Raw genomic sequence first — 13,141 nt, forward strand, 5'->3', positions numbered from 1 at the left:
TATTTTACAGTTTCCAGACCTAGAAGTGACGTTGTTAGTTGTGGAATAATGAGCTTATGCTATCTATGCAAATAAATAAAATTGAAAAGAGTTTGTAATTTCCAAATTACTGCCTCTTATTCAGCTCATATAATTGTCATTATATAAACAAAAGCACACTTTTTTAAATTTTTACCTATCCGTTTTTTTTTATCCGTGCTAATGTTTACAACGCGACGGCTGAACGGATTTTGCCTCTATTTTTACCAAAATAAATAATAAATATTAAGACAGGAACAAAAACACTCAGAGGTCTCGGCCTATACACTTTATAACTTATATCATACTACACTTGTCATACCATAAAGTTGTTGGGAATCCAAAGCGGTTTCCGCCGAGTATTTTCATTTGTAAACATCATTATGTAATGCTTTATACGACGGTTTATGCAAACTAAAACAGAATGGAGATGTATTTGTTTCAAGGCTGACGTACTTATAACAGAACGATTAAAAGCCCTAGAGATTATAAGCGACTAAAGCATTTGCTTGGAATATATACAAGAATAAATCCGCCATTTGTGATCCTCAGAGAATGATTCAGAATTTCCAAGTGTCTGTTCTATAAACAAAAGCTTGTTCAAGATAAGATAAATTTGTCAATTACAGTTGGTGCTTGAGGCGATCCCTTTCAACTAAATTTCTTAAGTAATTTTATACTTACCCTAAAACCACTTGTTTCGTACGGATACATATTTAAGTTGGTAGTTCAAATGACAAAAGGGACACTATAACTATCGTAGCGCTAATACCACTCAAATACAAGGTATAGTTAGGTCGAACTTTCTAAACACATGCAGATTCACTGAATTTAAAGCTAAATCTCGTATAATCATCATCGTCATATCAACCCATAAGCGGCCCACTACAGGGTACGAGTCTACTGCCACAATGCCAAGGAGTTACGGCCGCAGTCCGCCGCGCTGGCCCAATTTGGATTGGTGGACTTTCCTCACGATGTTTTGTCTTACCGTTGAAGCCAGTGATATTTATTTTATTGCTTAAAGCGCACATAACCTAGTAAAGCAAGAGGTGCGTGCTGGGATTCGAACTCGGCCCCCCGAATCTGAAGTCGAAATCCTACCCACTGGGCTATCACCGTTTCATGAAAGTATGGTGATAATATATTAATTCACTGATCACTCGCCTCAAATTACGTTCCTGTTCATATCACGCCATATCTTACCACTCAGCTGGAATTAAAATAAGCTGTAGGTTTAGCCAGGAACATTTTTACCTATGCATTAGTGCTTGTGTTGAAAAACGTCGAAGTCTTACTTTTTAAACAGATGTAGAATCATGTGAAGCTGAATCTTGAATGTGTTTAACGTTTATACGACATACCGATATTGTGAACACAGTAAAAACTGTAGAAAATTGGTCATGCTTATAACACCCCTCTTTTTGCGGCGATGATAACTATCCGTAGTCAGTCCTTAGTTATATTGACCGAAGTCGTAGTAAAATTTACGCTAAAGAATTCCTTTACTCCTTTCAGGTCGTGTCGGGGTCGCCGGTAACCATGGCTGCCGGCGTGGAAACAATCCCCTGAGTTAGCGGGTGAGTAACACAGTACCCTGTAAAGGGTGAGTTATTGACAAGAGCATCATTTTATAGCTTTTTACCTAACCGTTATATACACAACAATTTGACGCCTATGTTAAAAAATCATCGCAACCTCTTCAATCTGCACTGAAGGATTTTAACTATCTTTAATGGCTCAAGTACCTTCCATAGGAAGCCTGTCTCATAAACTTACTCTGTATATAAATTAAGAAAGAAAAGTGTTTTTTTGATACCCCTTGTTGGTATTAAAACATTTTATCGACTGAATGGATTTTTATGATACTTTTTTAAGGGTTCCGTGCCCAAAGGATAAAACGAGACCCTATTACTAAGATTCCGCTGTCGGCCCATCTGTATCTGTCAGGCTATATCTCATAAACCGGATAGTGAGACAGTTGAAATTTTCACAGATTATACAACATGAGAATGAAAACCGAAATAATATTTCACAGGCTTTAGAGGTACATTATGCACTGTCTCTGAGACTTACCTCTGAAACCGTAGCCCAATAGTTTTTGAGTAAACCACTGCCATAGCTTTTACTGAAAGAAATCACATACAGCCCTAACATCACATGCAAAAGTAAAACCATGTGACTCCTGCCACTTTATTACGTAGGTATGCGTCGCGTATGAAATGAAAAATAAAAATGTTTATTTTAATTTCATATTTTAACACAGCGCCGTGTCCGTCCGTCCACCGTCCTTATAAAATATACTTGTGCACCCTTCAATATTATTTCATAATTCAGTTACACTTTGCATAGTTCTGTAGTGCATAGATCTAAAACACATAATACCCTACCATACCCTTAACTAAAACTAAGAATAGATTTAATTACTTTGTAATCCGTGTCTCTCGTCTTCTTAATTCTGTTTACAATGACCCCGAAATTGACTTATTTTATGGTAATATGAACAGTGTACGACGCAACTTAGTAGATAAACGGTTGCATGCTAGGTAAACTTAATACTTAGTTATAGTTTGCTGCGTTTTTGCTGGGTTCTATTAGGTACCCTTGTTTATTTAAGACTTATCTGTGGAAACCTGTTATAAGTTTTAAGTCAACTAATTTGTTAACTATTTAGAATCTACAACTGTTGGTTTTCCAATTAAGAAAAATAAAATAAAAAGTTTTCCAATCAAGAAAAATAAAATAAAATAAAATTAATATCGAAGGCAAGGCAAAAGTCATGTCTCTTATACAACAGACATGATTTTTTGGCTGTTATTAGATAATGTTATGGAGCCCTTCGTGCTTTATTTTATTACTTACGTTATGCTCAGCTTGTTTCTTATGGATAATATTTAACGATATGTAACTGAAATGCTTTTTTATCGCTTTTCATGAAGGAGTAGATATGTTTTTTTTATCACATCCCTCTCTCTAAACCTAATAGTACTCGTGCATTGTATACTCGCTAACTATAATTCTGTGCGATAACTACATATATTACCATGCACAAAAAATTTACCAAATCCGTTATAAATTATAATCACCATGTTATTTGAATCACAAATTTCGCTGAAGTCTTCGCGTTTTCTCTTTGCTCTAGAAATCTTCGCTGAATATAATTATTGGTGAAGAAAAAAAAGCAATCTCATATGGAACAATTATAGTGTATTATGTACGAGCGATCAAGGCATTTGCATTTTGAGCTGATACGCTGTGTTTACCTGACCACGGCAAAGTTTATAATAAGATGTTGGGTGTAAGTTGAAAACCTACTATTGTTTTGAATGTTTGCCTAGCATATCTTAAATCAGTGCAATCTACTGTTTTATTATTTTGTTATTCCACTACAATTTAGCCCTTGACTGTAATTTCACCTGCTGGTAAGTCAAGATGACCTGTTAGGGTGTAAATCATTTATATTATACCAATACCCTCACCGGTTCCTACCTGACATCGTTCCGGAACATTAAATCCCGCAACCGCTACGCCTTGGAGGTTGTCAAAAACGAAGCATTTCAACCTAAGTTTGTCTGTTAAACAAACACAAAATATCAACGCCAACCCCATTGGTGCTTCAACATAGTGCGTTTAGATCATCAATCATGCACTACGTTGGTAGCATGGAACATTTACTCCACGTGGAAAGTAAAAGAGGAATCCCTTCCCATAGTATATTTTTTATCCTGCTTAGGTAACAAAGTATATTTTTCAAAACCTCTGAGAACATTTAGGATCTTTCTCCAGATTGCAAATTATCTCTATGCAAGATTTATTTCAAACAATAAATGGTTACACAAATAAGGATGGCGGTATTAAGTACTTCCCCGAACAAGCTCTGGCACAAAGTTTCTGAACTACTAAAACGATCCGCTCGCTCGATCGTTTCACTTTTTCTAAGTTAGGTCCCGTCCCGAACTTATACAAAAAGCATCGCTCCAAAACGTTTAACTAATAAAATGATGTACTACTCAGTTTGTATGTGCAATAAAAAAAGTAATACAAGTCGTAAAATTAGAATAACGGTGTAAATAAACACAATGCCTGATACTCACGTTGGCCTACATACATATTTAAAACCAAAATGCCAACGCTCTATTTGGCAGGTAGGTATTATATGCCTGCTAGCAACTTAAGAGGCCGTTCTACGTAAAAGCAATGCCACGTGTTTGCTCAAGTGTTCTAGAATGCATAATTCCATGCAATTCAATACTTTAATATTTCAAGTTTTTTTAAATCATTACAAGTGAGCCCATGACTAAAATCCCTCACCTTAAATACTTTATGTTAGGTTCTGGTAAAGTCTAAGATGGTAGCGGGTTAACCTGTTAGGAGCAAGGCAGTTGTTTCAAACCCACATTCCTTATCGGATTGTACGCAACATTGTAACGGAAAGCTTAACTTTCGGCCTACCCTAACATTCTGTGACTGTTTGCATGTTACCATGTTCAGTCGCCACGAGGATTTTGACGAAATTTGGCATAGAGACAGCGCATATCCTGGAGACAGAAATATTGTCACCTCGGAAAAGAACGCAGTGACCGTTCCTGTGGGATTTAAATAAAATCAACTTCGTTACCTTTGTACGACTTTATAGGAAATATTTGATCCTTATTCTTTACCCGCCTAGGATGCAAGTAATCTTAATGCAATATTTTACCTGCATCAGTTTATCTATATATTATATTTGATTGTATATATTGTGAAGTATGTTATAACTCCCGGGCTGGTAGAAGAATTTAATAGCCGCTTTAGTCTCGGTGCAAGACTGAAGTCTGAGAAAAATGGGAAGGCTAATTTAAAAAGTGATCGTCTTTTCAGTAACTGAGCAATCTTCTTCTCTTCTCAGTCGGTTCGCTCTTGTCAGAGCGGTCGTGGTCATGACTGAAGTGTTGTGACACGCTTGACTAACCGTCGCCACTCCTCTCTGTCAGCTGCCTTTCTAGCACACTCATGTAAGGGGACAGCCACTGCAGCCTCTATTTTGTCAGCCCATCTCATGGGCGATTTTCCGCGTGACCTGGTGCCCTCGATTCTTCTTTGGACAACCAGACGTTAAATGGAGTCGTTGTCTCTTCTTCATACGTGAGCAAACAAAGAGAGAATACGAGCCTGTACTATGGAGGATAGACTAATTGAGCGATAGTCAGTGATTATGTCATTGGTCTCAACACGCAATTGCAGTCAACAGCTTTTCTATTCCGTTCATGTTGGCGGCAAACGGTTTCAGTAATTAATAATCAATATTTCACTAATCACGCTATGACGCAAAAACTAATTCATATTGATTTTTTTATAGGTACTGTACATACAAGTCGGCCTGCCGTAGTGTTACTCATTCCCACTTAAAGAAAAGTCCTTTTAGCATAAAGGACTACGTAAACGATAGAATCTAGCGTATGGAATATGAGCTTCAGTTTTAAGTTAGGTACGAATATAATTTTCAACATCATCTCACTACTATGTTTGGTAGTTACTCAACAACAATGTGTTCTGTTGTGTGTGGAAGTGATTCATAACATTTTCAAGGGAGTGGGAAGTCTGTCAATCCACACTTTGCCAGCGATTCCGAGGAGGAGTGTCCTGTAGTATACCGGTAATTAGTGGTTATGATGATAAATATTATTCCCACTGGGTACAGGCGTATCTCAAAATAGAGAGCGGTGAGACACGGTGGATCATTGAATTAAAGTTTTTATCTATAAATAAAGAAAATAATGACAATATACACATTGCCTTGTAGCCCCAAAGTAAGTGTTGCTTGTGTTATGTGTACTAAGATAACCGATGTATATTCTTATGAATAATATTTATAATATACAGATAAACACCCAGCCACTGAAAAACATTTATGTTCACCACACAAAAATTTTCCAGTTGTGGGAATCGAACTCACAGGCTAGGACCCAGAAAGCAGGTTCGCTGCTCACTGCGTTAGTCGGCCGGCAAATGGCTTTTAAAACTTATCGTGCTCTTCGAGGCTCTTAGGGCACTGCTGTTTTCCTAAGTCCATCCTAGTAGGTACCCACTGAGAATTTCTTTTCAGAAAAACCCATTTACCAAACAAATTTAGACCCAACTCTGTGTCGATTAATTACAGTGATATATTAATTGAGAAGACCGACTCGTAATGGGATCGAAAAAGCTTCTTCACTAAGAAGTTAGAACCTTATAATATATTGCTACCCGCATTAAGTGGACGTTTGGAAACCCGAGCACCTGATGCTAGCACCTTTTGGTTATAAAATGGCGAATTTAACCGCACCGCCCGAAGTTTTATCATTATTACCACTTCCACTTTATCAGTGGTGTTGTTATAACGAGAAAATGGTGGCGACGTGATCCCGTTAGGTAATTTAGGTAATATACACCGTGCGACACTTTAAGTACGCTTACCTTAGGCTAAACCTTAACTAGCAGTTCCCCGTGACTTCGTCCGACACACCGCGTCTCATTGCCTGTCGTCGCTGTAACGATAGTTGTACCAAATTAATAAATGCGAAAGTATATCGTGTCTGTTTGTTTATTTGTTTGTGACCTATGATCGGTTAAGCTTTTGAACCATCTTGAATTATTTGGCACATAAAATAGCTTGCATCCAGGAGATTAAAAAAGGGTAATATACAGTGGCGTGCATAGAGGGTATGCAGATGATATGAAATTAAGTAAAAGCTCCAGTACGTTAAGTAGTTATAAATACTTAAAAGTAGGCTTTTTATAATTCTTACAATGCCTATCCTTAAGTTTTTTATAACTCGTACTGAAGATTTTTTTCACTTTATATAATCTGCATACCCTGTACATACCCTCTATGCACGCCACTGGCAACATATATCCTAGAATAGCTGCTGTTAAAAGAACCAGCCGAACCAGCTGGATTAAAATAAATAACACTTGTTATCTATGCATGGCTTCACTGCCTTATCTTTGTGAAATTTTGCAAAGACTAGTTTGTATCCCAAAGACAGCCATAGCATACATTTTACACCGGAAAAATAAAGAGTTCCGGTGGGACCTTCACATTAACAAAATAAGCTATCAAATGCAAAAGTTTTCTAAATTCTACTATTAGTTCCATTTTTTGAATTCGGGCAGAATCACGTTTAGCTGCCTAGGTTAATACAGGCATTGCTTCATCGATCTAGTGTTCCCGGGTTCTGGTCAGGGTCCTCGCGGATTTGGGTCAGGGGTAATGTAACAGATTGCCGTATCTGGCAAAATCGAGATTGCAGTTTACATTCTATTAAACCCGTTAGTTACCTTTGACGTTTTTCTCGTTTAGAGAGAAACTTGATTAAGCAGTAGGACGCATTTGAATCTATGAGCTAATTTTGTGCAAAGCATAAACACGAGTGCTACGAACTAAGTCTGCCCGTGGTTTTGCCCGCGTGTCATCATCATCACATCAACCGATTACCGGCCCACTAAAGAGCACGGGTTCCTCCCACAATGAGAAGGGGTTAAGGCCGTAGTATACCAGTGGCCTAGTGCGGATTGGTGGACTCCACACACCTTTAAGAACATTATGTAGAACTTTCAGGAATGCAGGTTTCCACACAATGTTTACCGTTGAAGCAAGTGATATTTTAATTACTTAAAACGCACATAACTTAGGAAAGTTAGAGGCGCGTGCTGGGATTCGAACTTGGCCTGAAGAGAAATCGAGCTCCTGCGCAATGCGCTATGACCGCTGCGGCGTCTCCTGTAATTCCACATATTGTGTTAGGTATTATAATTTTTTTCCACCATTTTCGTTAATGTCGATAATGCATTAGTGAACAGGTTACATCACATAGAATCTTATCATTGGATTGTAATTTGTCGGATTACAAGGGACTTCTTTATAAAAAAATCCGGACAATAGAGTACTACTACTACTCTCTGACAAATTCGATAATACGAATGTCGGAATACTGGGGATACACTGATCTACCGCCAATGACCCTCTTTCATTTAGTACTTCAAAATTAATATTATAAGAGAAAGAGCAAGTGTATCTGTTTCTCTGTTACCTATAATCAGCAATCTCGTCGAAATTTAATACAGAAATAGTTTAAATCCTCAAGACGAACATAAAATATTCTTTATCCTGGCAAACTGTTCGGGAACCGTTACGGGATGCTAAAAATATATTTTGGTTCCTATGTTTTTGTTGCACAGAGAAAACTCGGCACTGCACGGCTATCATGGGCAGTAGACAGTTATATCCCCGGGAAAAGGATAAAAAATGGTCTTCTTCCACAGCTTTATCAATTCTCAGAGCACTGGCGCACAAGTGGAAATAATATATGTATAAAAATGAACGGGAGTAAACTTCTCCTATTCCATGTTCCCGTGCTTTACCTGGTGGACACGTTAATTATTTATATACCTTGTCAGGGGATATATTTGAAGTGAAACTTCTTTATCGGGGTTGGAAAAAAATTTAGTGTAACATTTTTCAGTTACGCGTCACATTTTTTCGTTACGCGCCGTCTTTTTCTTGTCCCAACCACGGTTGATTCGAGTTTATTCGAACTTCAAATGCATTGCAAAATTTACACGGCTGAAGCGTAAGCATATATCATAATACTAATGATGTTGTTAACATTGTAACTTCATCGATAGATTTTTCTGTTCTTTCTCCTGACTTATGTATGGCTCAATGCCAAATGGAAAATAGGATGAATATTTTGATTGTTGCACTTTATATATCTCCAAATCAGAAGTTGGACGATATTTGATTGATTGATGATTAATTTTTTTCTTCCTCCTCCCTCTTCGTGCCTCTTTACTCGGTTGCAATAATGATAAAAAACCGATCTGCATCAGAAAAATCTTTGAAGCTAGTTGAATTTTTGAAAGATTATTTGAATTTTATATATTATTAAAAAAAGTTCTCAAACATTAACAACAAGATCCGGCACTAAAATTGCTGGAGTTTTTATGGAATGTAAACAATATTTGACGGCCGACTGGCGCAGTGGGCAGCGACCCTGCTTTCTGAGTCCAAGGCCGTGGGTTCGATTCCCACAACGGGAAAATGTTTGTGTGATAAACATAAGTGTTTTTCAGTGTCTGGGTGTTTATATGTATATTATAAGTACATATTTTATTTATATTACCTATTCATAAAAATATTCTTCAGTCATCTTAGTACGCATAACACAAGCTTACTTTAGGGCTAGATGGCGATGTGTGTATTGTCGTAGTATATTTATTTATTTATATTTATATTTCATATTTCAGTTACCATAAGCCATAATAATAATATTACAATTAAATTAAAGCTGTAATAATCTTAGTAGTAACAAAGTAAAATGACATAATTGTATTATTTGTATTCATGTCCATGATAATAAAAGCCATTTTTGTTAAACTTTATCTAATTTAACTTTATTTAACCAGTTTCTGTAAAGTTGCAGTAGATCATTTTTCGAAAAATAAGGTCTGTAAGAAGTTTCACTTTTTACGTGTGTACTAGTACACGCACACATTTTTTTTTGTCTCCTGCCTGTGTTAGCCCGGCTTTCAGCCCAGGAATTATTAAAAAAATCGAAACAAACGACCCCAAATTGCAGCTAATTTATTAACAACCGTTAAAGCCCAGCAACCTGCAGTGGACAAGCGAGCAAGTGGTCAAGTTTCTAAACTCCTCTAAGGGACTGAGCAGTGGAACTTTTATAGTAATTAAGAATGATGATGACATATAACGAGAGGTAACCAAGTTTAAGTAATAGCGGCCTGCTTGAAGTATCCTACCGCGATACGGTTTGCGCGGCAGTCCATTCTTGGCAGGCACGTATAAATCAACAATACTTTACTTAAATGAATCATTGAAATGTTTGTCTAGACAGTGGACTGTGTTAATGACGTCCTGTTTAACATTAAAGTTGTATTTAAGCTTCTATTTAAGGCACGTACATATTGAGACGGGTCGTTGTGCTGTCTTGCGGTCCTTATTAGGTATACTTATTCATGATCATCAAGCTATTACCGGCCCACTACAGAGTACAGGTCTCCTCTTAGAATGGGAAAGCGAATCGACTTAATTATAACAGCCTATGCTCATAACATGTCGGCCCGCTACGGTCATAGACATCTTCTTTACTTACACCAAATGAGATTCAGTCAAGGGCAAAGGGCTAACTTGTGAACTTAAAATAAAAAACCGACTAGGTTTAAGTTTTGGATAGTTTACGGTTTAGTTTGTATATATGTTTTTGAGAATATTTTTTTGGTCGCAAATAACTGAGAACGACTAAGAAATCTTTGCATCGTCTGAGCACCTGTATCGAAATACACAATTTATGTTATATATATAACTTTTAATTTTATTTGCATTTATATGTAATATATTTATATATATATATTATAGTTATATTTATATAGATATATATATAATATATATATAATATATATATTTTATTTATATATTTGTATAATTTTAAATATTATTTATTGCACTACCTACCTCTTTTCTATGTTTTTTCCTTTTACGCCATTGGTTGCCTGGAAGAAATCGTTATGTAGCGATAAGGCCACCAAATTTTAATCTCTTGATATGTATTTATATATCTGTAACCACCTTTCTTTTGTGTACAATAAAAGTGTATTCATTCATTCATTCATTGGCTGTGAATCAAATATAATAACAATTATTTCTTTAAAACTATTCTTTAATAATGAAATATTAATTATGAGCACAATTAAATAATGCTACATGTACAATATTTTATTCTTAAACAGATTTCGATCGCTAAGTGGGCGGTAACTACCCATCGATATAGAATGACATTATTTGTTTTTTGTTTTTATTTGTTGACAGCCGATTGGCGCAGTAGGTAGTTACCCTGCTTTCTGAGTCTAAGGCCGTGGGATCGATTCCCATAACTGGACAATTATTGTATGATGAACATAAATGGATTTTCAGTGTCTAGGTGTCATAACACAAGCTACACTTACTTTGAGGCTAGATAGCGATGTGTGTACTGTCCTAGTATATCTATTTATTATTTTGCGGGAAAAGACTTAAAACATTACGGGCGTGCACCTGCCAAAATTAGTCATCCTAAATAAGACAAAGCATAGTGAGTTTCAATGTTGAAATAATTACTTTCCCATACCCAATGGAAAAATATATACATATTACTATTATCGCACAGGACGTAAACTCATCTAGTAACAGATCTACTATCTGCGTTGCAAGGTCAGGACTCTGTTTACCCGCAGGGAAAGGTCAAGGGCGCTGTGCAGATCGATACGGATGCTGGGAGCGAGCGAGATGGCAGATAGAACACGTGCCACGAGTAATAAGGATAGATAGAGGCGTGCGATAGGGATTTCTCCCCATTTTCCACCAGTGACACGGACTTGTGAACATTATTGGTGTAGATGATTTAACAGTGTCTAAACAGGGAAGCGATCAAAGTCAAAGTTTAGCTTTATATGCCATTTATTTTGAAAGAAAAAGAAATTACTGAATCGCGTAACGGAAAAGAAAACCAGTTTTTTTCGCTACTAAGAATTACAGAGTTTATATCAATAGTTTATGTTCTTTAAACCTCATTTAACAGCACTTAGCCGCTTACGTGTTTACAAAATATGTACACACGTGATTTTTTTTATCTCTAACTGGTAAGCACATTTGCACCAAATCTATACCTTCGGAGAGAGAAAAATGATGCCCACCTGTGGGACCCGAATATGATAATAATTAAAGACTCCATTTATTCATACGCCATATCTGCCAGACCGCCCACTAGATATTAACTATATACATTACATTACATTACTTTACATTACATTATATATAATATAATAATATATATATATATATATATTATATACTTTTGAGAATTTCTAAAAAAAACCGACAAAAGACCGTAAGCGATTTAGAGTTCCGGTGCGATGTCGCGTAGAAAGCGATAACCCTACCTTTATAACTTGTTATGACTACCATACTCCCTAACAGGCTAGCCCGCTACCATCTTAGACTGCATCATCACTTACCACCAGATGAGATTCAACTCAACTACAAGTGTCATGGGATTAAAAAAACTACTGCCATCTGTATACGACCCAACTCCGGTTGATGGGCACAGGGCGGTACTTTGAAGAACGTGTTCCTAGCTCGCCCTTGGAAATGGTTTTCGTAATAGGTGATGGTTTCAACTTACCATCACATTTGATGGCCATCTATTGGCTCCATCAATTATTAATATAAAAAAAACAATAGCGCCATACTAACCTAAATTAAATGCATAATTAAGTTACGAGCGGTCACAATATGTAAGGCGCGAAGTTTCTTCATTTTACAACTACGTATTAATTACCCAAGCATTTACTGTCGCTTGTGTAAGTAACACATTTGAGTTAATGGTTTTTGCACTTGAGTCAGATGCTGTTGATTAATTTTAATACACCCTTAAGGTCGTCAGCTTGTTTTATCAACCAACTTTCTTTAATAAGAAGGGGTTATCAATTCGCTTGTTTTTTTATGTATGCATTACGCCATCGTTTATGGACGGATTTGCAAAATTCTTTTTTTTTTGTTCGAAAGGGGTTTTTTTTTAATTTTTTTTTTTACTACGCTACAAGTTAGCCCTTGACTGTATTCACCTGGTGGGAAGTGATTATGTTATTTTTTAGTGATTAGGTACACTTATACAATTCCAGCGAATCCAAGGTAAATTTCGAATGGTAATAAAACATTATCCAAACAGAGTACGTCTTGTATTTCACATTGCAACGTAGCTTAGGTAACGACATTTTACCAATAATTATTCATCATTGAATGTTTAAAAACTGCCATTTCTCGAAAAATCAAACGGAACTAAATATCATGGCAGGTATTTACTAAGGTCCTGAAACGCTTTTCCCAACAAAGTATTCTCGGCACGCGCCACTGTTTCAGCGGACAGTTCATAAAACATCGTAAACGGATTTATTGCCTTCACGGATCACGAGGGTATTATTTTTGTTACACTATGTTATGTTCAGTTATACTAGGATTTTAGTTATTTTACAGATAGGTATAACTCTTAGGTGATAACTATTGGTGAACGGTTGACGTATGCGTATGAATCTCATACGATTATGCTTT

The 13,141-nt window shown here is 36.5% G+C and overlaps 1 protein-coding gene across 1 annotated transcript in view; it reads left to right on the forward strand.

Moving 5' to 3' along the window:
• LOC120624894 overlaps window positions 1–13,141 on the forward strand; it is a 146,916-nt gene that overhangs the window by 75,865 nt on the left and 57,910 nt on the right. The window contains exon 2 of the mRNA XM_039891661.1: window positions 1,537–1,598. The gene's annotated coding sequence lies outside the window, so the exon portion shown is untranslated. The remainder of the gene's footprint in view (window positions 1–1,536; window positions 1,599–13,141) is intronic.

Source organism: Pararge aegeria, chromosome 7 (assembly GCF_905163445.1).
Source record: "Pararge aegeria chromosome 7, ilParAegt1.1, whole genome shotgun sequence".
Lineage (NCBI taxonomy): Eukaryota > Metazoa > Arthropoda > Insecta > Lepidoptera > Nymphalidae > Pararge > Pararge aegeria.